The 25,078-nt window shown below is 40.1% G+C and overlaps 1 protein-coding gene across 2 annotated transcripts in view; it reads left to right on the forward strand.

Annotated features, from left to right (window-relative positions):
* The window catches only part of LOC148027897 (importin beta-like SAD2), a 65,361-nt gene that overhangs the window by 18,382 nt on the left and 21,901 nt on the right, over positions 1–25,078 (forward strand). The gene's annotated exons all lie outside the window — the stretch shown is intronic.

Raw genomic sequence — 25,078 nt, forward strand, 5'->3', positions numbered from 1 at the left:
TAATTTATGAAATTGTGGGTGGCAGAGTCATCGATCATGACTCTAAACCTCTTTCCCGCTATCAATCCATGCACTCTAACTAAATCATGTGGCCCAAAGATAGGTTGCCACATAGAAGTTGACATACAACACCTGTGTTGTACATCCTTGTGCAAGACCTCTAAAGATTTATACTTTTCATTCCCCTTTAATTCCAAGGTCTGCACTACATGGATTTGTTTCTCTTTTTCCTTGCCCTTGTCCTTATCCTTTCGCCTTTTTTCTTTGAGGGCAATTCCAGGCAGCATGGTTAGGAGATAGATAGTTGAAACACATCCTTTCTTTTTTGGCCTTATCAAAGTCATCTTGACTTAACTTCGGCCTTACATATTGTTTCTTTTCAAAGGGTTGTTTCTTACCCTTTAGGAATTGCATTTTCCTTTTGTATTTGTCTACAAATTTTGAGGTCTCAAATTCCTTAGTTTTGGGCTCTGTATTAGTGAGACTAGTGAGTGCACCTGGACGCATATTATCTTCATTGATTAATGCAAATTTAATTGCCTCTTTAAGCGTCTTGGGTGAACTCCTTTTCACTTTCTTTTTACAGGCCTTATCTAGTCCCCTTATGAATCCTCTTGTCTTTTGAAATTCATCTATTCCTTCCAATTTGAGGATTATCTCACGATACTCCTCGAGATATGTCAGCAAAGGTCTTCCCTTTTGTTTGACAAAATCCCAATCTTCCCAATTTCTTTCCATTTCATTTTTAGGAAGGAATTCTTTCCAAAAGACCGATTCAAATTGAGCCCAAGTTTCAGGTATTTTATTTGCCTCCTTTAAAGTTCTCCACCATTTATATGCTTTTGGTCCCAAGGTTAGGCTGGCCTCCAGCGCTTGGAGATGTGGTGGAGTATTCTTTAATTTGTGCGAATCTTCCCATTTTTGGAGGAAATTAAAGATAGTATCTTTATTTCTGACTTCACCATTTGCACCAACAAAGGAAATAGTACCTGTGCTCGTAGCAAGGCATTTTGCATCGTTTTCAACCATCACAGTGATGGATTCTTGTAGAGGTTGCATAGAACTATATAGACCTTTCTTGTTGGTCATGTGACTGGATGTACCACTACACAATTTTACCTATTGATCTTGGACAATGCACACCCGATTGGCCCCAAAATTGGCATCCCTTTCGGTATTTCTTTGGCTTTATTGAAGAAAAAATTGATTTACAATGGGATTCTCCCGATCCCCTTCGAAATCCAAACTCCCCTTGCTGTCCAAAGTGACTAGTAAGTCTTCAATCTGAGTTGCCCCTTGATTCAGGCAATCAATTGGCCTTCACTTGCTTTGATGGAGATGGAAAATGCCCCAAATTCAATTATTTGCTGGTCCCTCTACTTGAATAGGCTAAAAGCAGCTTCAGCCCTATTGAATCCAAGTCTTGGAGCTTCCAATTTTTGACACACTTTCCAAGGCTACTGCTAAACTCTAATTTTTGCTACAGATTAGGATTTACAGCAAATAATTCTGGAATTTCTCAGCCTCCAAGGGTCCAAATGCTAAGATCTTCGGAGCAAGCTGTGAAATGGCTGGGAGATGAGAGGGAAAGTGGTAGAGAGAGAAAATTCAGAGTTTTGTCGTTAAGAATAACTAAAAATCAGTCAAATGCAGCTACTTCCTTGCCACAACAGCTTGTAGATGCAAAGAATTGAAGAAAATCAGTCATTTACAGTTGCTACCTTGTCTCAACAGCTTGTAGATGTTGCCTCCTGTTGTTGATTGGTCTTCTCCTGTCCTTGGCAGTCTCAGAAGGTCCTCCAATGGCTGCAAATCAGACCAGCAGCCTCTCCTTCCTCTCCCTTGCAGGCTGAATTTATAGAAATGCTTCTCTCTAGCCTCTAAAGACGTTTTTCAGCCTTGCATGGGCATTTTTGACAAGTGGCAGCCTTCCCAAATGGTTTTTTCAGTATTTTTCATAATTAATTATTAATTTTCAGTCTTTAAATATTAAAAAATAATCTAATAATTATTTCGGTGCCCTGAAAAAATAATATGATTGACCAATAATTAAATTGGCTAGGCAACTTCCATTCCCAAGTGTCTCTGCACCATTTTTGACCATCAAATTGGTGTTAGGTGCCATTAAACGCCACTTCTCTAGTGTCGCCAACTAACACTTATGGCCAAATGGATGACCTAGGCCAACAACTGGCACCAAATACCACCAAGTACTTGTGCGGCATAACCTTAGCAACTTTTACCTTCAGGATCTTGTGATTTCTTCAGGTTTTGGGCTCGTAAATTTACTTTAACTCCAGTTGCACCTCACATGTGCAACATTTACTTAATCATGTGATTAAAATTAATCCACATGTTAAGTGAGGTTTTCAAAAATACATGTCCTCATGACATTACCAATCCATCAAACTTGGATGGACAGACTTGAAGATACCTTTGAGCTAGCTTCTCGCTAGTCTTTTGTATCCTAGTGCTAGCCATGTGGTTGCCCAAATTCTTAATGCGAGTGATGAATGCTTCAGCCATCTCTCCTTTAGAAAACTTCTTTGTTGCTAGTTGATTCTCCGGGTTTTGAATTCTTGTTTGATTTCGTGTTTTGTACTAACTTCTTAGCATAGTCCATGCTTCTGATGCCTTGGTTGTATACTGAATCAAAGTCAAAACACTATTAAAATAGCCTGTAACTAAGGTACACAGTGCATCTGCGTTCCTTTGTTTCCAAGTTCATAGAAGATTTGCATTTAGAGGAATCATCATACTCGAATTTGATGGGTTGGGGATCAGTTGTGGTTTTGGGTCAGTCCCCAATACTGTCTCTAGGAGCTCATAAGAATCAAGGATTATAGTGATTTTAAACTTCCACAAAGTATAGTTTGTACCCTCTAACTTGCCTTCACTAAGGTTTGGTGGATGAATCCTAAGTGTTTGAATTTCCGGTACAGTAGCATTGCCTCTAGAACTGTTTCGTGATACGCTAGAACTTCTTGCGAAAGTCGACATCGCTCCTTCGTGCTATTGAAGCCTTTGCCTCTCGTGTACTCTTCGATCCCTAGGGTCCCTTGGGCTCCGATTCCGTGTAAAAAATCACATGGTGTAGCGAATAGAATTTGAGCAAGAGATAGAGAAAGAGAGTGCACAGTAGATAAGAGGAGAGTAAAAAATTTATTTTACTCCAAACAAGTTGATACAAAGATGGCTCTATCTATCCATGCGCTTCCAATGTGAAGCTCGGATGGTGATCTAGACAGAAGATAGGTGAAGATCTTGAGGCTAGATGGAATAACTCTGATTGGGTGAATGGATGGATCTTGAAAGCTGTGAAGGGGTCTACCTTTTATAGGTTGTGAAGGGGCTCATGATGGATGACCCTTCCATGTGCACGTGTCTGTTGACCTTCTATATGCCCATGTCTGGTGACTTTCCATATGCACCTCTACTTGTTGTCTAGGGAATATTCTGAAGGGGAGTGAGAGTACCCAGGTGGCATGTGGAGCGAGAATGGAGTGTATGTTCAGCAATAGAGAGTGCAAAGAGTGAAGACTTGAGTTGGGTGTATACTAGTGTGGTACACACAAAGAATAAAACAACATATTTGTACTTAGGGTACAATACACTCACACTTGCAAGGGTGTGGTCACATATACAAGTAAATATATACATGAGAAGTGTAGCGGATGGTTTTTACACCCAATAACTGCCCAGTTAAGGGTCCTGAGTGAACCTTTAACCAATTTCCACTAGTTGAATGCAATGCTCATGTTGAGCCTTTGCAAGACTCTTAGTGAGAACATTTGTAGGATTATCTTGTGTTTTGATCTTAGTTAGTGTGACTAGACCATCATCATAAACTTGTCTGATCAAGTGATACCACACATCAATATGTTTGGTATGTGCATGAAACATGGCATGCTTAGCCATGCATATAGCACTTTGGCTATCACATCCAAGTATAGGTGTTTTGGTGGGCAACCCAAAATCCTTGACTAAACGACCGAGCCAAATAGCTTCTTTCGAAGCTTCAGTGGTTGAAATATATTCGATCTCAATGGTAGAAAGTGCTATTATCTTTTGTAATCTAGAGCACTAGGAAAGGGTCCCACCAATCAAGGCAAATATGTACTTGCTAGTAGACTTGTGAGTATCCAAGTCACTTGCCTTGTTTGCATCACAATATCCTTGCAGATCTAACGTACCCTTTTCATAGCAAATGTATTTTCTTTGTGTTTCCTTAAGGTATTGGAAGTTGCATTTCAATGGCCCCCAATGTGCTTTGCTACAATTTGATATAAACGTGCTCATAGCTCCCACTGTATGAGCAATGTCGGGTCTAGTGGCAACCATAGCATACATGAGTGACCCACAAGTTGAAGCATAAGGAACACCTTTCATTGAGCTGGCTGCCTTATCATCTTTTGGGCAATTTGCTTTGCTAAGTTTAAGGTATGGTGGTAATGGAACACCAAGTGGCTTAGCATTTGCTATAGAAAAAATGACCAAGTACTTTGCTGATGTACTTTTCTTGTGAGAGAAATAAGAGTTATTGCTCTCTATCTCTCGTCACATGTATGTCCAAAATGTGTTCAATTGCACCCAAGTCCTTCATGGAAAAGGCTGAATTCAGTTGTTCTTTTAGTGCATTATATTGGCTCTTATGCTGATCGGCAATAACCATATCATCCATATAAAGCACAAGGAGAATAAGGCTTCCATCATCAACCTTCTTTGTATATAACCAGTGATCTGCATTGCTTTTTTTAAACCCATGTGAGTGCATGAAGGCATCAAATTTCTTATACCATTGTCTAGGAGTTTGTTTTAAACCATACAAGCTTCTCTTAAGCCTACACACCAAATGCTCCTTTCGTGGTATAACAAAGCCCTCTGGTTGTTTCATGTACAACTCTTCTTTTAAATTACCATGCAGGAATGCAGTTCTAATATCCATCTGATCAAGCTCAAGATCCATAGATCCTACAGTAGCAAACAATACTCGAAGAGTGGTCATTTTGACAATAGGTGAAAAGGCTTATTGAAAGTCAATCCCCTCTTTTTGTGTATAACCCTTAGCCACAAGCTAGGCTTTATATTTGGGTTTGCCATCCACACACTTGATTTTATAGACCCATTTGTTAGGAATAGCTTTCCTATCTTTAGGCAATGTGATCAAATCCCAAGTATCATTTTGATATAATGACTTCATTTCTTCTTGCATAGCTGGCTCCCACTTTTCCTTTAACTCGCATGATGAGGCCTCTTTATATTTGAGAGGCTCACCCTCATTTGTGAGTAAAATGCAGTCCAAAGAGGGATCAAACCTCTGTATAGGTCTCCTAACATGTGTAGACCTTCTCACCCAATGATCTGTATTATCAAGCAATGGATCTACGTTCAAAGGAATGCTAATGACGTCAATATTTGGTTGCTGAATTGCATTTTCAAGTTGCTGTTATACATTTTCAGGCTACTGTAATTCATTTTCAGCATGCTGATTTTGTTACCTAAGCTGACTTTCAGTGTCCCTTTGCTGCCCATTTTCATTTGTCTCAACAATGACACGCTGATTGTCAAAACCAGCATCAAATGGAGTCGAATCTTTAGTGTGGCTGATGGCAGTTTAAGTGGTTGATCATGCTGGAATTTCACTTTCTTTTTGTCTAAATCACTAGATGTGGCATTTTTCAACAGCTTTGATTCATTAAATACTCCATCTCAACTGCGTAGCACTTTTTTCATGCTTGAAACCCAAACTCTATAACCCATTTCACCTTCATCTCCATAACCATGAAGATGCCTGTGAGGGATTTTATGTCAAGTTTTGTTCGGATATCAATAGGTACATGTACATAGCATTTGCAGCCAAGGATCCTTAAGTGGTCATATGAAGCAGGTTTGCCATACCTAACCTCTTCAGGGATGACACTTTCAAGTGCATGATGTGGAGATCGGTTGCAAATATGCATCCGGTTTGTAAGTGTCTCTTCCCAAAACGATTGCAGAAGATTAGCTGTGGATAGCATTTACCAAATCTTCTCACATAAAGTGTGATTCATTCTCTCAGCCACACCATTAGATGATGGATCATAAGGGGCTGTAAGCTCTTGTTTAATCCCATCTACATCACAAAACTTATTGAATTCTTTAGATACATACTCTCCCCCATTGTTCGTTCTTATGCATTTTAGTTTTAAGCCTTGTTGAGTACTAACAAATGCATGAAACCTTTTAAAGGCATCCAACGCCTCGCTTTTCTACTTAAGCAAGTAAACCCATAGCTTTCTAGAGTGGTCATCAATAAAAGACATAAAATAATAAAAACTACTATGAGTTTTCATTGGCATGGCACATACATTAGAATGGACTAAATCCAAAATACATGTCTACTTAGAGGCTCCATGAGAGTGTGAACTCTATATGTTTTTCTGAAACATAGCCATCACAAAAGTCAAGCTTTGAGTTTTTCACATCAACTCTTTCAAGTGAGAAAAGTGTTTGCAAGCCCTTTTGGCTCGTGTCCAAGATGCTTGTGCCATAGCTCCATGTGTGACTGCACTTCTGCAACTGCAACAAACTTTCCAGGAGGTGCTTTGTAGTGAAGATAATACAAAGTTCCCTTTTTACCGCCTCTAGTGACAAGCATGGATACTTTATATATCTTCCACATTCCATCACCAAAGGTAGTGAAGTAACCCTTGTTGTCTAACTGCCTAACAGAAAGCAAGCTCTTCTTAATACCAGGTACATACCCAACATCATGAAGAATCAATTCTTGGCCATTTTGAAGAGCCAGGTGTATATTGCCTACTCCTTCAATATCACATGTGTGGTTATTCCCTAGGTAAACTTTCCCAAGGTTACTTGTTGCATAAGAAGAAAAACACTCCAAAGATGGAGTTATATGAAATGAAGTATCACTGTCAACAATCCACGATTGTGAGACAAACCATCATGAGTAGACAACAAGGCATCTATTACATCCCTTTTAGTGATATACATGTTTTCCGCTATCATAGCATATGGATCTAAAGATGCAACAAGAAAATCGGCATCTTTATTTTCTTCTACCTCCTCAATGACAACATTAGATAGCACATTTGCCTTCTTTGTTTCTTTAGGGATAGAACTGCCATCCTTCTCATTCTTTTTGCCTTTTACATTAGCCTGCTTCTTGCATTCTTACTCCTTTTTATAGTACTTGCAATCGGGTTTTTTATACCCTTTGCGTCCACATTGATAGCAAGTGACATCTTGCTTCTTTTCCTTGCTTTTCCTGTGACTTTTGTTCTTATTTGCAGTATTTGACCTCTTTTCAGTTTGTCCTCTTACATTGTAGACTGATCCACTATTTTCTCCACTTGCCTTGCATCTGATCTCCTCATTGAGAATAGAACCATGCAAACCATCAAATGTCAAGTTGGGGTTGTTGCTCAATGGCACAACCAATGCTTCCCATGAATCTGGTAAAGTCACGAGCAAGAAGATAGCCTTTAGCGTAGGATCAAAAGCTGGCAAGTTTGCATCTTGTAACTAACTACAAATACTAGTGAATGCATTTAAGTGTTCTAAGGTGGGCTTAGACTCATCAAGCTTTAAGTTGACCAACTTTCGCATGAGATGGACTTGATTGACAAGAGTCGTATTCTCATTTGTAGCCTTGAGTTTCTCCCAAACTGCATATGTAGCGGTGAGTCCCTTGATATCAACCAAGTTATCATCTGTGACTGCCATTTTGATGTAAGTAATGGCTTTCTTATTCATTTTAGCCCAATCCTCACCTAACAAAGCAACATGCTTATGTTTTGCCAAAGCATCATCACAATCCTTCGGAAAAAATATACATTGCATACAATCTTTCCAAAGATCAAAGCCATTGCCGTCAAGTTTGCAAATCTCAAAGATTCTTTGTATTAGATGTAGATGCACTACGAGTGAATTTCAGCAATAAAAAGGAATTGCAATAAAATACTGAATACTTTCAGCCAATAGCAATGTTTGTGAATATAGCAACAAGTACATAAACTTGCACTTCCAAAAGTGCCCAAGAAGTAGATATTTTGCTGTAACTTAGTTCCAAGGGCTGATTACAGCATATAGATAAACTAAATTTGATTCGTATGCATAAAAGACAACTCCTACTTGAATAATACATCACCATAACACCCAAATGCAATAACCCAAGTGCTGTATGTATCACTGTTTCATTGCATAATGAGCATTCAACAATACATATACCGAGAGAAGCTGGCAAGCCAATAAATAGCTCAAGTAAGCTCCGAGAATCCAAGGTCAAGCCAAGACCGAGCTCCAATAGCAATAGGCTCCAAACAATGTAACTAGCATGTAGTAATGGCATAGGCTAAGCATGCCAAGACCGGTTAGACATAAGCAACATACATGCCATAAGTACATCCAAGATGGAGCATCCAAATGCTTTGCAAAGCGAGCTCAAGCTCAACCAATGATCCCGAATCAAAACCAAGCTCTATGTTGAGCCCCAAGTGTCAATACATCACCATATATGCCCGAAACATAGCCCGAAAAGCATAGGCATAAGTATACATGAGTAAAATGACTTCAGCCCAATTGTGTACAGCAGTGATTTACTGTTCAAAACTGAGAATTTTAGCACCAAAATCAGCTCCAAATGGTTGCCAAACAATAGGCATACATTCCCCTAACATTCGGGCATCAAACGGGACCAACCGGGCATCAAATGACAATGTCAAACAAGCTGTAGCATCAAATGTCAGTGTAACACTGTCATAAACTGCATGTGGACTATTATGACAGTCCCAAAACAATGTTAAATCAGTCCAAATGCTATGCCAACACATCAACCATCAAAATCAAGCAACCCGAAATGAGCCTTTCCAAGTGCCAATGGAGGGGGAGAGCTGTTGTTGTGACTGTCAATGCTGAAGACACATATGGGAGGGCCACGTGATTCCGCCAACTGTAAATGCTGGTCCTGGGGCTGCAAAAAATGGTGGCCAAGCTTTGGAGGGGTCCGGTTAAAGCCAAGGAATACCTCAAACAAGCTCCAGCAAATCTTGTTCAAAGGCAAGTGAGATATGAAGCAAGGGAGCTTCAATGGTGGGCCAAGTTCAATGGTCAATCATCTTTACCATCTGATTTAGAGGAGTGGATCTCCAAAATGGAATCTTACTTTGACATATTTCCTACAACTGATGACATGAAGATTCATTTTGCTTCCTTGCACTTGGAGGGATTTGCACATACTTGGTGGAGGTATATAAGAAAAGAGAACATACTTGTAGAGAATTGGGAACCGATGCAAAAAGCCCCAAATTTTTTGCAATAAATCTGCCCCAATTGCATTAATACATCATATTGAGTGTCAAATACGGGCAAATATTGCTGAAATTTCACAGATTCTGCAAAACCCCAAATTTCAGGGTCTAAATATGCACAAATTTTAGTGAAATTGGCTCAATTCAGCAAAATTTCACTTGTAGATGAAAAACCCCAAAATTTTTGGAGCAAATGCGCACAATGTCTACAATTTTTGGATCACATGTCTTTGTTTTGCATGAACAACATCAAATTCGGGAAAAGCCCCAAATTTTAGGCACAAATGTGAGAGTTGTGTTTACGCATGCGAACCCTCGTCAATAAGCAAGGGTTCTACTACAAAAATTTAAAAAGAAAATTGACGAAAAATGCTTGAAATGTGTCAAAAATGTTGTCGCTATCCTACCAACAGCCTCCTGTGACTTGCACTTGCTTGCCGACGACTTGTCAGACCTGCGCCTTGCTTGTCCTTGCTGCCGCTTGGCTGTCGCCTGCTGCAAACTGTGAATGAGGCTAGAAAACTGACAACCTGACCTGTGGGAGGTGATGACTTGCTGAATTGTGTATGCAAAAACTGACCCGTACGGTTCTCAAGAAGTGTGTACACCTTAGCCAAAGCTCTGATACCGGTTTTAAGAGGAGTGAGAGTGCCCAGGTGGTATGTGGAGCGAGAATGGAGCGTATGTTTAGCAGTAGAGAGTGCAGAGAGAATGAAGACTTGAGTTGGGTATGTACTTGTTATGGGAACACTAGACTGTGCTCAATAGACTAGACTAGATGCAAGATTTGATACAATAATTTTGATTATAAGATAATCCTATGTAGGGGCGCAAGGTACAATAATAACTTAACAAGATATGGAAAATCCCACAACTCGGGACTGTAGGCATAGACAACAGGACACAATAAGATATGAAGGATGCCACAAATCGGGTCCGTAGGTATGGATACAAGATGTCAGAATTACAAGATCTTCCTCAAAGGGGATGAACAATATGCAAGACAAGGTCTCGTACTACGAGATTACAAGGTGACAAGACAACAGGGGTATAATGGAAGATAAGACAAAACTATATACCATGACTAGACAGGAACTAGAACTGGAACTCGAAGTTATTTACTTGGAGGTCTCAACTCCTTGAGCTCCCAAGACCGGCATTGGCAAGACTGAGAAGCTCTATAGCAAGGTGTTGGAGGGTGACTAAAGATCTTCTAGAATGTTCCACTAAAGATCTTCTAGAATGTTCCGTGATGACATCATCGATGATGCAACCAATGACATGGCATATCTTTTAGAAGATTCTATGATGACATGGCAAGGGTGGGTTCACATTGTTTGCTCGAGGATGTCTTGTTAAGGGTGCATTCGCATGGATTGTGGATTTATATGGCATGAGCAAGAATTAATCCGTACACTTGATCATGGCATGTTCGTGACAATATGAGTGTGGTACACACAAATAATAAAAGAATGTATTTATAATTAGGTATGGCACACTCACACTCGCAAGGGTGTGGTCACATGTACAAGTAAATATAAACATGGAAAGTGTAGTGGAAGGCTTTTACAACCAACATATTTTAGGAAGTATTCCCTATCCCTATCCCTATCCCTAGCCAAGGGCTATTTCCATGGCCCTTTGACTCAAAATAAGGATCCTTGATAACTTCCTTACCTCACGACTTGATGCGGTGTGCCTCGAGTTGCTACTAGCTTTAACTACTCTGTCTAACCCAAAGGCTAGATCTGCAATGGTTACCTTTTGGCCATCCGGTCACATAGACCTCATATGACATACAAGTTAGGAACCACCAATGTCCAGGCTCACACATGGCTTCTTCTCATAATGGGGGCCTTACAACTTTGAGCACCATGGATCATTGGTGGCACCTTATGAGTGTAGGGTATTGAGCATATCTAACATCAAAGACATTGTGAAAATCCTTATCAATGCAACGATGAGTGGGGATGTTGTCACCTTAATCGATATTTTGTATGTACTCGGTATTTAGAAGAATGTGCTATCAATGTTAGTCATTGCTACTAGTGTCTTTGAAGTTCACTTTATTGGGCCACGATGTGTGGTTAAGGACACATGATGATGATGTGATTGTCATCAAGTTGCATAGTGACATCATTGATGATTGCATACATTATTCTTTCCTAGCTAAGAGTTAATTCTTGTAAGTCTATTGGAAAGATTTGTTTCTAATAGCCTTCTTGGCCCAAATAATAGGCAAAGGATAATTTAGATAGGATAAGTAGAATAGATACTCTAGATAGGATAGATGGGATAAATGGGCAAGGTGGTACTCACTCTAAAATGACAGAAGACGAAACAATTTGAAGCACATAACAAGTCTGGGATTACAAGGTTTCAAGACATTTGATACTTATGAAGACCATGATTACGACAAAATATTTGAAGGTTAAAGATTGCAAGGCAAAGAAACATTTGAAACTTAAATAATAAGTCTAGGATTGCAAGAAATATTAAGAAAATACCAAGATTAAAAACATCTTGCTATTATAATGATGGGAAACAATCAGTGGTGATTGGATTGGAGTATAATCTATAGGGGAAATCTTCACCAAGAACTCATGTGCCATACAACTTTCAATGATCCAATAGGAAATTTGAGTAGTCTTCCTTATCTAAGCTGATATTTCTCCATTTTTTCTGAGCTTCCAAAGCTTTCAGCCTCTCTTGCTTCGTTATAAACTTTGTAGTCCATTTCTTCGTGATGTATTTCATCATCTTCTTCTTGAGGTGCTTTGCATTTGTGGACTCCATTAAGCTTGTCATTTTGAAAGAGTAAGAAGTAGGGAGTAACTAGAGTATAGTTGGATAATAAATAACTTTTGAAAGAGTTTTAATCCACTCAAAAGTATCGGTAAGTGAGAGAAATGAGAGAATAGAAGCTTTTGTAAAGCTTGTCTATGGCTGCCACTAGACAATGTTTGAGCAATTAGATAGTAGGATATGATAGTTTCAGAGCACTCTTGAGTAAAGTCAAGGAACTATATAGACTATAAAAGCCTTAAGGTTAGCGCTTCGGATTATCCACACCATGGATAGCTAGATTAGCTCAAATCTCTACTGGTGAAAACTACGGGCGATTGGAAGAAAATGCAATGCCACCTTGTGTATGTACCAAACCTATTACTTTTTATGATGGAGAGGTGTCAAAAGATGACGTACCAACGAGACAGTAGGGCTTGCAGGAAGGAACAAGGAGTGAACTTGGCAACCATGGAGAAGAGAAGAGAAGAGAGAAGAAACTCTGATGAATGTAATGATGAAGTTTTAAATCATGGAGTGAATGTGATACAAGGGAACAAGGGTGTCGTAGCACAAGGAAGATGATGAAGACATCCACGAACCACGAACCGCAATGTCCTCCTGAAGGGGTGTGTTGGTAGTGGAGAGGCTGGAGAGAAGAGGTGACTGACTGAATGAATGAGCCGTAAGGAATGAATGAGAGAGTGGCCTATAAATAGGCACAGTCAGTCTAGGGTGGTGCCCCTTTTTGGGATTGCAAACCCTAAACGCAAAATGCAGAAACGCAAAAACGCAAACTGCGGGTGAAGGGTTTCTCAACACCGCCTCTCAGGCCCAAAAAGGGGAACAAGAGAAGAGTGAGGTGGAGATGCAATGCTACATGTTGAAGAATGTTCATGCAGCAGGTGCCAATTGGAGAATGTCCCTCATGGGGAAATGGTTCACTTGCCCAAGCGCCCCTAGTACAAAGATGATGAAAACATGCAATACATAGGAGGAATGTCAGACTTTGTGTGGTGCCGAGAACCATAAGGATATGCCCGTACTCGATCTTGGGAGTTGGTTCCATGCTGACCAAGAGACGAAGAAGATCCACCATGTAATTTGAGAATACCACGTGAAAGGAGACCTTTGAAGATAGCTAGGAGACTGGATGAGCTGTAGAACCCGAAACTCAACCTTAGGAGAGAAGCTACTAGCTCCGTTACTCCATGCTGGAAGGAATACGAAGGCCTAGCCACCAAGTCGCTACTGAAGACCCAAGGCCTCGATCTAGGTGGATTCTCTAGATCCTAGGTATGAGTAGAGGAAATGATTGCTCAAAGTAGAGCCACTCCTCCAAAGTGAAAGGTGGTGGTATGTGAAGAATTTCATGGCACATAGGGTCCCTCTCTGAATTGGAAGGAGTAGAAGTAGGAGCCGGAGCCCCCTGTGAAGCTGAAGAAGAATTGGAAGGCCCCTCTAAGGGTGAAGTAAGAAAATCCCCCTTTGAATCCCAATCTGAGAGAGAAAGGGAATCCAACTACTCATGGCTCACACACTGTGAAGGAGCTGATGACGAAGGAAGTGCCGCCGATTGTGCAAAAGAAGGTATTTGGGGCTTGGAAGAAGAAGCCGGAAAGCACCCAAAAGTGGCCTCTCGAGCCTGAGTGGAAGAGGGTAGGGAAGGAGGCTTAGGATGAGCCAAGGGTGGGGAACAGTCACGGGCTTTGAGGAGAGCGGACTGTGGAGGAGATGTGGGCCATGGAAGCCATTGCACCCGGAATTGGGTGGGGAAAACCTCTGCGCTGTGGGGTGGTCTCCAAGAGGACTTATCACCTCGTAAGGTCTTAAGGCCTTCGTGTGCTCGAAAGGACTTAGTGCATGTCGGGTACAACTTATTGCCTTGAGCATAATATTCTGATAGCCGATGCTGAATGATCTCTGTGGCCCAAAAAGGAGAGGTTACACAAGGAGTGCGTGGTGGAAGACGCATATACTCTAGAGGGGTGGGGAGCAAAGGTCGATGTTGATAGTCTTCGGTGAGATAATTGTTCGTGCCGTAGTAGTAACACCCAGTAGAAGGACAATCTGTTGGTGGAGACACCATGGTACCGGTGTGGCAAACTGGAGAAGGAAGGGTGGGTGGGAGAAAAAGGATATCTCCCAATGCGTAGCGGAAATGATAGAGAAATCAAATGTTGATGCCGAACTCGCCACCGGTCTTTGTCTTCTCTGATGAGGAGGATCTTTGTGGGTAAACACATCGAAGGAAGGCTGGATCTGATGCAAACGACAGTGCAAGAGAGAGAAAGACTAAAAACGCAGGTGAGGAGAGAGAAATACTAAAAACACAAGCTGTAGGAGAGAGAAAGACTAAAAACGCAGGAAAAACCAGCAATAGCAATCGATATGCTGAAATCAGCTCCTAACAGTGTGTGGTAGGTTGGAAACATGCACTAGACTATAGATGATAGCAAGGGACAGCTGAGATTGCGATGTCCTTTGCGAAAGGGGTGTGGGCAGCAAGCTGAAAACACTCGAAACTTGCAAAAACGAGATTTTGATGCAGCGGAAGAAGAAGAGAAGTGGATGCCGAACCCGCCACCGGTCTTTGCCGTCACTGGAATGGAGGATCTTTGCCGTTGTTTGAGTAGATCCAGCTCTGATACCATGTCAAAAGATGACGTACCAGTGAGACAGTAGGGCTTGCAGGGAGGAACAAGGAGTGAACTTAGCAACCGTGGAGAAGAGAAGAGAAGAGAGAAGAAAATCTGATGAATGTAATGATGAAGTTTTGAATCATAGAGTGAATGTGATACAAGGGAACAAGGGTGTCGTAGCACAAGGAAGATGATGAAGACAGCCATGAACCACGAACTGCAATGTCCTCTTGAAGGGGTGTGAAGGTAGTGGAGAGGCTGGAGAGAAGAGGTGATGGATCGAATGAATCAGCCGTGAGGAATGAATGAGAGAGTGGCCTATAAATAGGCACAATCAGCCTAGGGTGGCGCCCCTTTTTTGGGCTGCAAACCCTAAACGCAAAAACGCAAACTGCGGGTGAAGGGTTTCTTAACAGAGATGCCCTCTGATATGGGTAAGATGCTTGTAAAGCCTTGTCTCAATTGGTTTGGTGGATGGGGAGAATCAAGCCCTCCAAGTAGGGGTGGTAGTTGGTTGCCCATTCTTGGGATTGAAAAAGTAATCTGACTATGTTTCACTTCTTTCCACTATAGTGTAATTAGTGCTAATGTTGTTCAATGCAATGAGGATCCATGTTTCCAATATGGTATCAGAGCAAGTTCATCTTAGGAGCATGCATTTGCATTATCTATCTAGTTCATATCTAGGAAAAGTAATCTCTTGATCAGTTGATTAGTCCAAGAATACACAACCAACTATCCCTCCTAGCTAAAGGGTTTGATTCTCTCCACTCACCAAACCATTTGAAGTGAGATATTATCGGGACTTAGAGCACATCGAGGTACCCCTCACCAGTACAAGAATTAGCGCCATTACTTCGTGCACTAGGTGGCATTTTGAAATTTTCTAAATTTGGCGCAGATTTTGCCATCAGAGATTGAACCTGATCTTGGAGTCCATAGAGGGGATAATCTTGCAAGCTATCATAGGGCTTTTGAAGCCTATGTAGTCTATTAACTCTAGCCAAAAGGGCTCTGAGAAATTCTTATCCTACTTGTTGCAATAGTAAAACACACAATCATTGTCTACTGGCATCCATAGCAAAGCTTCTCAAAAGCTTTATCTCTTTCATTTCTACCACTTGTTGACGATTTCCGGTTGATAAAAAAGCCATTTCTAATCCATCTATATTGTGATTACTCTCTCTCTCTCTCATTTCTTAAAAATACCAAGCTCAATGGATTCCACAAATATAAAACATCTCAAGAAGCAAAAAGTGAAAGAGGCAAAACAACTTTGGAAGCTTGAAAGAAATGGAGAAATGACAACTCGGACAAGGAAGACTACTCTAATTTCCTACTAGAATAATGGAAGCTGTGTGACATAGGAGTTTCTAGTGAAGATTTTCCTTATGGATCATGCTCCAATCTAGTCACTATCGACATTTTTATCATTGTAATGGCTAGTTTTTTTTCTCTCTCCTTAACATATCTTATAATCCTGGACTTCATCAATAAGTTCTAGATGTTTCTATCCTTCGTAATCTTGGATCTCCAGTTTTGATTTTGTGTAATCCTAGACTTCATAAGTAAGTGTCAGATGTCTTAAATTCGTGTAATCCTAGAATTCATAGAGATGTCTTGTCTTTTGTCATTTAGGAGTGAGTAATACCTAGCCAATCTATCAAATCTATCCCATTTTATCTATCTTATCTTTTGCTTGTTATTTGGGCCAAGAAGGTATTTGGAAACAGACCCTTTCAATAGGCTCACAAGAACCAGCTCCTAGTCAGAGAAGAATATTGTATACAATCATTTAGTGATGTCACTATGCAACTTGCCTTGCAACTTGTAGTGGCCTATACAAGAGGCTTTGCATCTCTAGTTTGTATAAGAGCTACATGACCTAGAGTGCATCAGTCTTGCTTTTTCTAGCTTGAGAAACAGCTAATTACCCACTGTATCTTCTTGTCATTAATATGATTTCTATTTAGCACATCTCTTCATCTTATTTAAGTTGCATGTCTTATCCATGTTTCCAAATATGGGTCCTCATTGTACTAAACCACACTAATACTAGCTACAATTATGGTGGAAAAAAGTGAAGCTTAGTTATAATTGAGAAGAAATGTAACTAAATTGAAATGAAGAGATGTGCTAAATGAAAAACATATTGATGATTGGAGAAGATACAACGAATGAGCTCTTTGTCAAGGTGGAAGTTGCAAGATTGATGTACTAGCTCATATCTCTAGCTCTCATATAGCTATGTTATAAAGTGAGGATCCATAGGCCCTTTTATAGGCCATCACAAGTTGCATAGTGATGTCATTGAGGATTGCATGCATTGTTCTCCCTTAGTTAAGAGTTGGTTCTTGTGAGCCTATTGAAAGGGTATGTTTCCAATTCCTCCCCTGGCCCAAATAGTAGGCAAAGGACAATATAGATAGGATAAGTAGGATAGATACTTTAGATAGGATAGATGGACTAGGTTCTACTAATTCTAAAATGGGCTAGTTGGTACTTACTCTAAAATGGGATAAATGAGCTAGGTGGTGTTGGAAATGGAGGCACACAAAGAGAGAGAGAGAGAGAGAGAGAGAGAGAGAGAGAGAGAGAGAACAAGACAGTGAGCAAGAGTAGGGAGTAGTTCCGTACTCAAAAGATGCAAGTACTAGAATGATAGAATGAAAGAACAATAGGTCTTAGGTATGTTAGACCTATCCCTAACTCAACTAGAGTTAGTTTAACTCTAGAACTAAATCTAGAAGCGGTGACACAACTTATCAATGTAGTTGTGTTTACAATACAAACCAACAAACTAAAACATTCGGCAATGTCCATAGAATTGGCAAATTCTAATACCCAAATTCTAATACCCTCTTGCTGTGTGAATGTGGTAGAAGTATAGGAAGATCAATCACGAAACGGTAGCAAGTTCAAGGAATTTCTACAACATTCTCATGTGTAGGGACACACATCAAATTGATCTCTCTTGTATAGCATCTCTCTCTGACCTAATGGTAGTGTACCTCAATGTGTTTCGTGAGAGCATGAAACATAGGATTGCGTGCCACTGCAATAGTACTCTGATTGCCAGAAAGAATGGGTGTAGAACCCTTAAAAGAAATTTGTAGATCAACCAACAATCTACACAGCCATACACATTCCACTCTTGCAGTGAAGGTTGCCTTGTACTTAGCCTCACAAGATGAGGTAGCCACTGTTGGTTGTTTCTTACTTAGCCATGAAATGTATGAATGGGCCAAAAAGAAATAGTGTTCTCTAGTAGACTACCTAATGTCTAAATCACCAACCCAATTTGAATTGTTGTAAGCCTGTTAGTGTAAGTTTTCCTTGGGAAATAATAAGGTATATGACTAAGTATCTTGCAAATATTTGAAGATTTGCTTAATAGCTTGCCAATGTATGGTTCGTGGGTTGTGCATATATGTGCTCACTTGAGATATTGCATATTGAATGTTAGGGTGTGTGTTGCAAAGATAAATAAGGTAGTCAACTAGCTGTAAATTGCAACATTGGACATCTCTTCACCATGATGCATGGACAGCTTTAAGCTTGGCTCCATGGGAATGCACATAGGTTTGCAATCTTGCAATCTTGCATGTTAAACCTATGTAAAAGCTTGTCCATATACTATGACTATGATATGATGATACCATTTAGATTTTTGGTAAACTAAATCCCCAAATAGTAGTATAGGCAGCCTATATCTGATATAGCAAATGTATGTTTCAATTCAGCCTTGAAATTTGCAATTTTATTCTCTTTAGGTCTAGTGAGTAGCATGCCATCCATATAAAGAATGATAATCAATAAGGTTCCCCTTCCTTCTTAATGTAGTGAGTGGAAGCAGTTAGACTATTTTTGAACCCTTTGTTGGCCAAATATGCGTCAATTTTAGAATACCATGCATGAGGAGCCTATTTAAGACCATAAAGAGCCTTATGCAACTTGCAAACCATGTGCTCTTTTCCCTTGATCACAAACCTTGGATGTTGTGATATATAAACATTTCTCATGTAGATCCCCATTTAGAAATGCAGTCTTAATGTCCAACTGATGTACTTTCTAGTTGTAATTTGCAGCCATAGCAATTACATATCTCACTATACTCATATGGGATGTAGGGGCAAAAGTTTTCTCATAATCTATGCCTTTCTTCTGTGCATAGCCTTTTGCTATCAACCGTGCTTTGTACTTGTCAATAGTGCCATCAGCCTTGCGTTTGAGTTTAAAAATCCATTTTGTGCCAATGGCCTTCTTACCAGGTGGAAAATCCACAGATCGCCCCTTTTGACAAATACGTTTTTCATATGTAGGTCAGCAAGCAATAGCCCTTGCTCTCTGAATTGTATATATTAAGTATGCATTTAACATCAAGGCTGTCCACAAAGCTCTTTCAGAACATGTGCATAGGCTATGCGTCCAAACCTCCAAAGTAGTTTACTTTGGGTTTCCAGCTCCACAAATGTAAGAGGCTATTGCACCCCCCTCAAAGACAACATTAAAGAGGTGTGAAAACCAAGATATGATGCAAGAAGAGAGTTCAGTCTGATGTTTACCAATTCTGCATCTTGAATGACCTCATCAATATTAAGTAGTTGCTCACGCAAATCTTATATGTGTGTAAGGTATTCTGTCATACTATCACCCGCATCCATGTTCACATTAGCTAGCTGTCTGCCGAGATAAGATATCTTGGTCTCATTACGTGCTACAAATATGTGCTTAAGTACATCTCAAGTAGCTTTTGAGGTCTTGTAAGAACGAATGTGTGGAATAATAGTCCTTTTCACTAACAAGGCAATTAAAGATAGTACTTGTGCATCCTTTGAGTCTCATCTCCATTGATCCTCAATAGGAGGAGGAGGAGGGGTAGCAGCAGCAACTTGTCTTTGAGCATTACACTGAGGTGTTTGAGGTGTAAGACCTCTTGGTCATTGCAAATCACTAGTGACATGGTCCCACGAGTCCTTTGCACTAGAAGGTTGCGCACCATGAAACTCCACAATAGGTAGTTTGTGCCATCAAGCTTGTTCTCTTGAGTAAGTACACCAAGGATGTTGTTTTGATCATTATGCCCTTGACGTGCCATGTTGTCAATTATGCACAAAAATCAGCAGCCAAATCCTTCAATGCTGAAGTATAGAATGTACTACCAAAAATCTCCATGAGGTTAGAATGCAAGTACCAAACTCTCACAAATCTTGCCAAATGTGCCCAATGTCACACAAATCAGCATTCAGCCTGCAAATGACAGCAATGCACTGTTGTACCGTATTTGCCTTGAAATGTGTATCAAAAAAATAGTTTACAGTAATTTAATGCTGAGTCTCACCAAATTTTACTGAATATTTTCAAATTTTGTTGCCAAATCTGAGTGTCATAACAAATTTATGTTGTTGTACCACCTGTTATGTCTTGGAATGTGTGTGGAGTAAAAGCCCCAAATTTCTTCACAAAATTTCACAAAAATTGAAGAAATTTATACCTTACAATCCAAATTTTTGTAGAAATGTTGGCTTGGGACATGTGGTGATAGTAACTAGTAGCTATAGTGTGCCTCATGATGCGTATTAGAGCCATAAAATTAAAAAGCTCCAAATTTCATGCACTCATGTCAAAGAAATTGTACAATGTTGGCAATTTTGGTGGAGATTCACATACGAGAACTTCAACGGGGCAAAAGCTCCATATTTATTTGAAAATTTTTTGAGAAATATAAGAAATTGGGAAAGTTGGTCAAAAATCTCTAAGCTTTTTGGCATCGAGCGTGAGAAATTGAAAATTTCTTCGAAATTGGGTATGAGACGAGCAAGATGGATGACAAATTATAGAAATTTCGAAAAATCCCCAAGTATAGAAAATTAGGATTTTTGCTTTTTTTTTTTCTCAGATTTGCGAAAAATGGCAAGCAAGGCTGCGAAAACGGTGTGAGCAAGGCTGAGAATGATGGACAAGGTTGAGAATATCATGAGCAGGGTTGCGAGAGGCTATGTGTGTAGGGCTGCGTACAAGATTGTGTATGGGACTTCATGCAGGCTGAAAATAATAGCAACACCTTCTCCAAAACTTCTTCTCTTGAAAACTCCTCCTCCCTCCAAAGCAACAGTTCCTCTTCCTTTGTTGGTTGAGTGGACTTTGCATGGATGGCAACGACTAATTGGTGGAGAGATAGAACCCACGTGTCTAGCTTTGATACCAGATGTTGGAAACGGAGAAAGAGAGAGAGTGAACACAGACAGTGAGTAAGAGTGGGCAGCAGTTCCACGCTTAAAAGATGCAAGTGCTAGAATGATAGAATAAAAGTACAATAGGTCTAAAGTAAGTTAGACTAACTAACTCAACTAGAGCTAATTTAACTCTAGAACTAACTGTAGAAGTGGTGACACAACTTATTAATGCAGTGTTCACATTACAAATCAACTAACTAAAACATTGGGCACTGCCCATAGAATTGACAAATTCTAACATGTGGTATTGACTCTAAAATAATAGAAGATAAAACATTTGGAAACTTACGTAACAAGTCCAAAATTACAAGGTTTCAAAACATCTAATAGTTATATAAACTAGAATTACTACAAAACATCTAGAGGTCCAGGATTTCAAGGGAAAGAGACATTTGGAACTTAAATAACAAGTTGAGAATTACAAGAAATATTGGGGAGATACCAAGAACAAAAAACCTAGCCGTTTTAATGATGGGAATCAGCCCAAGATTGCAAGGGAAAGAAACATCTAGAACTTAGAAAACAACTCGAGAATTACAAGAAATATTGAGGAGATACCAAGAACAAAAAAACCTAGCCATTTTAATGATGGGAATCCGTCAATGGTGACTTGATTGGAGCATGAACCATAGGAAAAATCCTCATTGAGAACTCCTGTGCTAGATATGTTTGAATGGTCCAATAGGAAATCTGAGTAGTCTCCCTTCTTTGGGTGGTCATTCCTCAATTTCTTTTGGGTTTCCAAAGCTTTTAGTCTTATTTACTTTCTTGTGAACTCTGGTGTTCATTTCTTGATGTTATACTTCTTGTTTTCCTTATTGAGGTGCTTTGCATTTGTAGACTTCATTGAGCTTGGCATTTTGAAGAAGTAAGAAGTAGGGAGTAATCAAAGTATAGCTGGATTAGAAAGAGCTGTTGAAAGAGTTTTTATACATTGGAAAGCACTAGTAAGTGATAGAAATGAGAGAAAAGAAGCATTCGGAAAACTTAGCCATGGCTGCCACTGGACAATATTCAGGTAATTTGACTGTAGCACATAGTTGAAGAGCAATTTTCCAAAGTCCTCTTGGATGAAGTCAAGGGATTTAGGCTACAAAATCCCTAGGATAGTTCTTTGGGATTATCCAGACCATGGATAGCTAGATTAGTTTGAAGCTTTGTTGGTGAAAACTACGCCTGATTTGGGAAAATGCAATGTCACCCTTTGCGTATACCAAACCTATAGATTTTCATGATGGACAGGGGTGCCAAGCCTTGCCTCAAATGGTTTTATAGATGGAGAGAATCAAGCTCTCCAAGTGGGGGTGGTAGCTGGCTGCCTATTCTTGGGCTTGAAAAAGTTAAGTATAAATGCTAAGTGGGTGGATAGAGATTCCTTTTCTTAAATGCTATTTGCAAATGCATGCTTTTGGAATGATTCTACTCTAATACCATATTGGAAACATGGATCCTCATTGCACTAAACCACACTTGACACTGGTTACAATTATGGTGGAAAGAAATGAAACTTAGTCATAACTGATAAAACATGCAACTAAATTGAAATGATGAGATGTGCTAAATGAAAAACATGTTTATGATTGGAGAAGATATTATGGACGAGATCTATGTTAAGCTGGAAGTTGCAAGACTGATGGAGTAGCTCAGAGTTGGTTCTTGTGAGCTTGTTGGAAGGGCCTGTTTCCATGTTGGGAACATGGATCCTCATTGCACTAAACCACACTAACACTTGTTATAGTTATGGTGGAAAGAAATGAAGCTTAGGCATAAGTGAGAAGACATGCAACTAAATTGAAATGAAGAGACGTGCTAAATGAAAAACATGTTAATGACTGGAGAAGATACAATGGATGAGCTCTTTGTCAAGTTGGAAGTTGCAAGATTGATGCACTAGCTCACACCTTTAGCTCTCATAGGCCATTACAAAGTGAGGATCCATAGGCTCTTTTATAAGCCATTACAAGTCACAAGGCAAGTTGCATAGTGACATCATTGATGATTGCATACATTATTCTCCCCTAGCATCAAACCCTTTGAGCTAGTAACCAAAGCTATAGTGTGGTGTTTGTTTATATTTGGTAGTGCCCTTGGAAAGCTTTTTGGTGGTGGTTCCTATTATGCATCACATTGTAACTTGTGACCATGAGGTTAAACATGCAAGTACGATGGAGATAGACCATGCCACTTGGTCAGATCTGAAATCTGCATTTGACGTGCCTAGGATGGACATTGTTGATGCAAGCAAAAGGACTGATGGATACTGATGCTAGGTCTCTGAATGCACTTGTCTGACTTTGACTAAGGCTTAGAGCATAACATGAAATGATATGATTTCTAACACAATGTTCACTGTTTTTAGCTTGATGAACTCTTGACAACTGACTCCAATGGTCACTATCAATATTCACGACAATGTTCACTGCATTTAAGATTGCATTCTAGCGAACAAGTCTGCTCTTACTGCATTCATGATTCGATTCCAGTGATTCATGAGTGCATTCGGTGCATTCATTGAGTATCATACACATGGCTAGTTCAATACTTGTGCAACTCAGCATCAACTGCTTTCAGCATCATGTGACGAGTAGTATCTCTTTTATGTGACCAACAGCATCCTCTCATGTGACCTGCAGCATAAAAAGAAAGGAAAAACGAAAGATATATTAACGTTTTTTGAGGCCAAAAATGACCCATGGAACATAACCATGTACCATGTACAATGATAATTGTCACTAGACATCAAAGTGTGACGTGCAAAATGATAATTAGTGATATACAGTGCAAAGTAAAGGTCAAGGAATAGAAAGTGGTGTACAATACAATGCCCATATAGGGATACAACTAGAAGGTTGGGGAGGGGGGGTGTATGGAGCAATACATGGCTAGGTATATGAGTGAGTAATGCTACATTGATGACTAGTTCCATCTAGTCAAGATTGCTGGGTATAGTATGCTGTACATCCCTAATGGGTAGCATCTGAATTGATCAACTTTGTGAGGTATTGCTTGTGTCGTTAGTGGATTCCCCTCATTTGTCTTTGGTGTAGCCTCAGTGCTTGGTATCCTTGTACCCTTGGTTGTCATGCCACTATGATCTCCTCAGCCCTCTGGGCTATCACTGCTCTTTGTGTGGGTGCAGTGTGTGTGGTCACTATTTGGAAAAAAATCAGTGACATTAGATTGTTTGCCCTCTCTTTGAAGAGTGCGAACTTGGAGTAGTGATGCATGGAGCCTTTGAATCTCAATTGGCGCAAACTATTTGGAAAAAAATCAGTGAGCTGTGACTGTTTGCCCTCTCTTTGAAGGGTGCCAACTTGGAATAGTGATGTGTGGAGCCTTTGAATCTCAATCAGCCCAAATGTTATTAGTTTGGAGACTCCATGACTAGTTTGAGGGGCGTGTCTCCAGAGTATCTGTCTTCTTGGATTGTATTGTAGTCCCTGCATTTGTAGATGTAGTTCTCCTCACTATCCACCTCCTCTTGGCATAGTTTGTAAGTTCTCATGTCTCTAGGACGCGGCCTACCTTCCTAACTTAATCTCGAGTTGACGAGAGGAGACCCTAAGCTACTTGCATCTCATATGGCACGTATATATGTAGGTATCTATGTCTCTCAATGAAGCCATTTGCTGTAGTCCTCATAAAGCAGTCCATGTACTATGACATTTGTTGGGGAAGGGGCAATTGGGTAGAGATTCTTGTACGTTGCATGTTGCGGTCGGTAGAGATTCCGTTGCATAACCAGGTTTCTCTTAATGCGAGAGGGGTGTATGGAGGGGGAGTCAAGTTCATATTGGAAAGGGGGGAGGTGGTCCGGGTTGATCCCATATCCTCTGATGCATACCATGAGCTCTCATGTCATGTTTGTGCTAGTTGCTTGGAATCCTTGAAAGCTCTCCTAGACAATTTGTTTGGATGCATCTCGCGTACTCTTATGTTTGAAGCTGATGGTTTGTAGGTCTCCATCATCATGGGAGTGCAATAAACTCTGTTGCAATGATCTCATGTGGTACTGATAGTTTGCTGTATCATCCATGGGAGCATGGCGATGTAGGGTCTCTCAATGTGTGTCCCTAGATTTGTAGCTAGGCTAAGCTAGGCTAAGGTC

This window comes from Lygodium microphyllum, chromosome 12, assembly GCF_053477565.2.
Source record: "Lygodium microphyllum isolate KBCC chromosome 12, Lygodium_microphyllum_v1.1.10, whole genome shotgun sequence".
In the NCBI taxonomy this organism is placed as follows: Eukaryota; Viridiplantae; Streptophyta; class Polypodiopsida; order Schizaeales; family Lygodiaceae; genus Lygodium; species Lygodium microphyllum.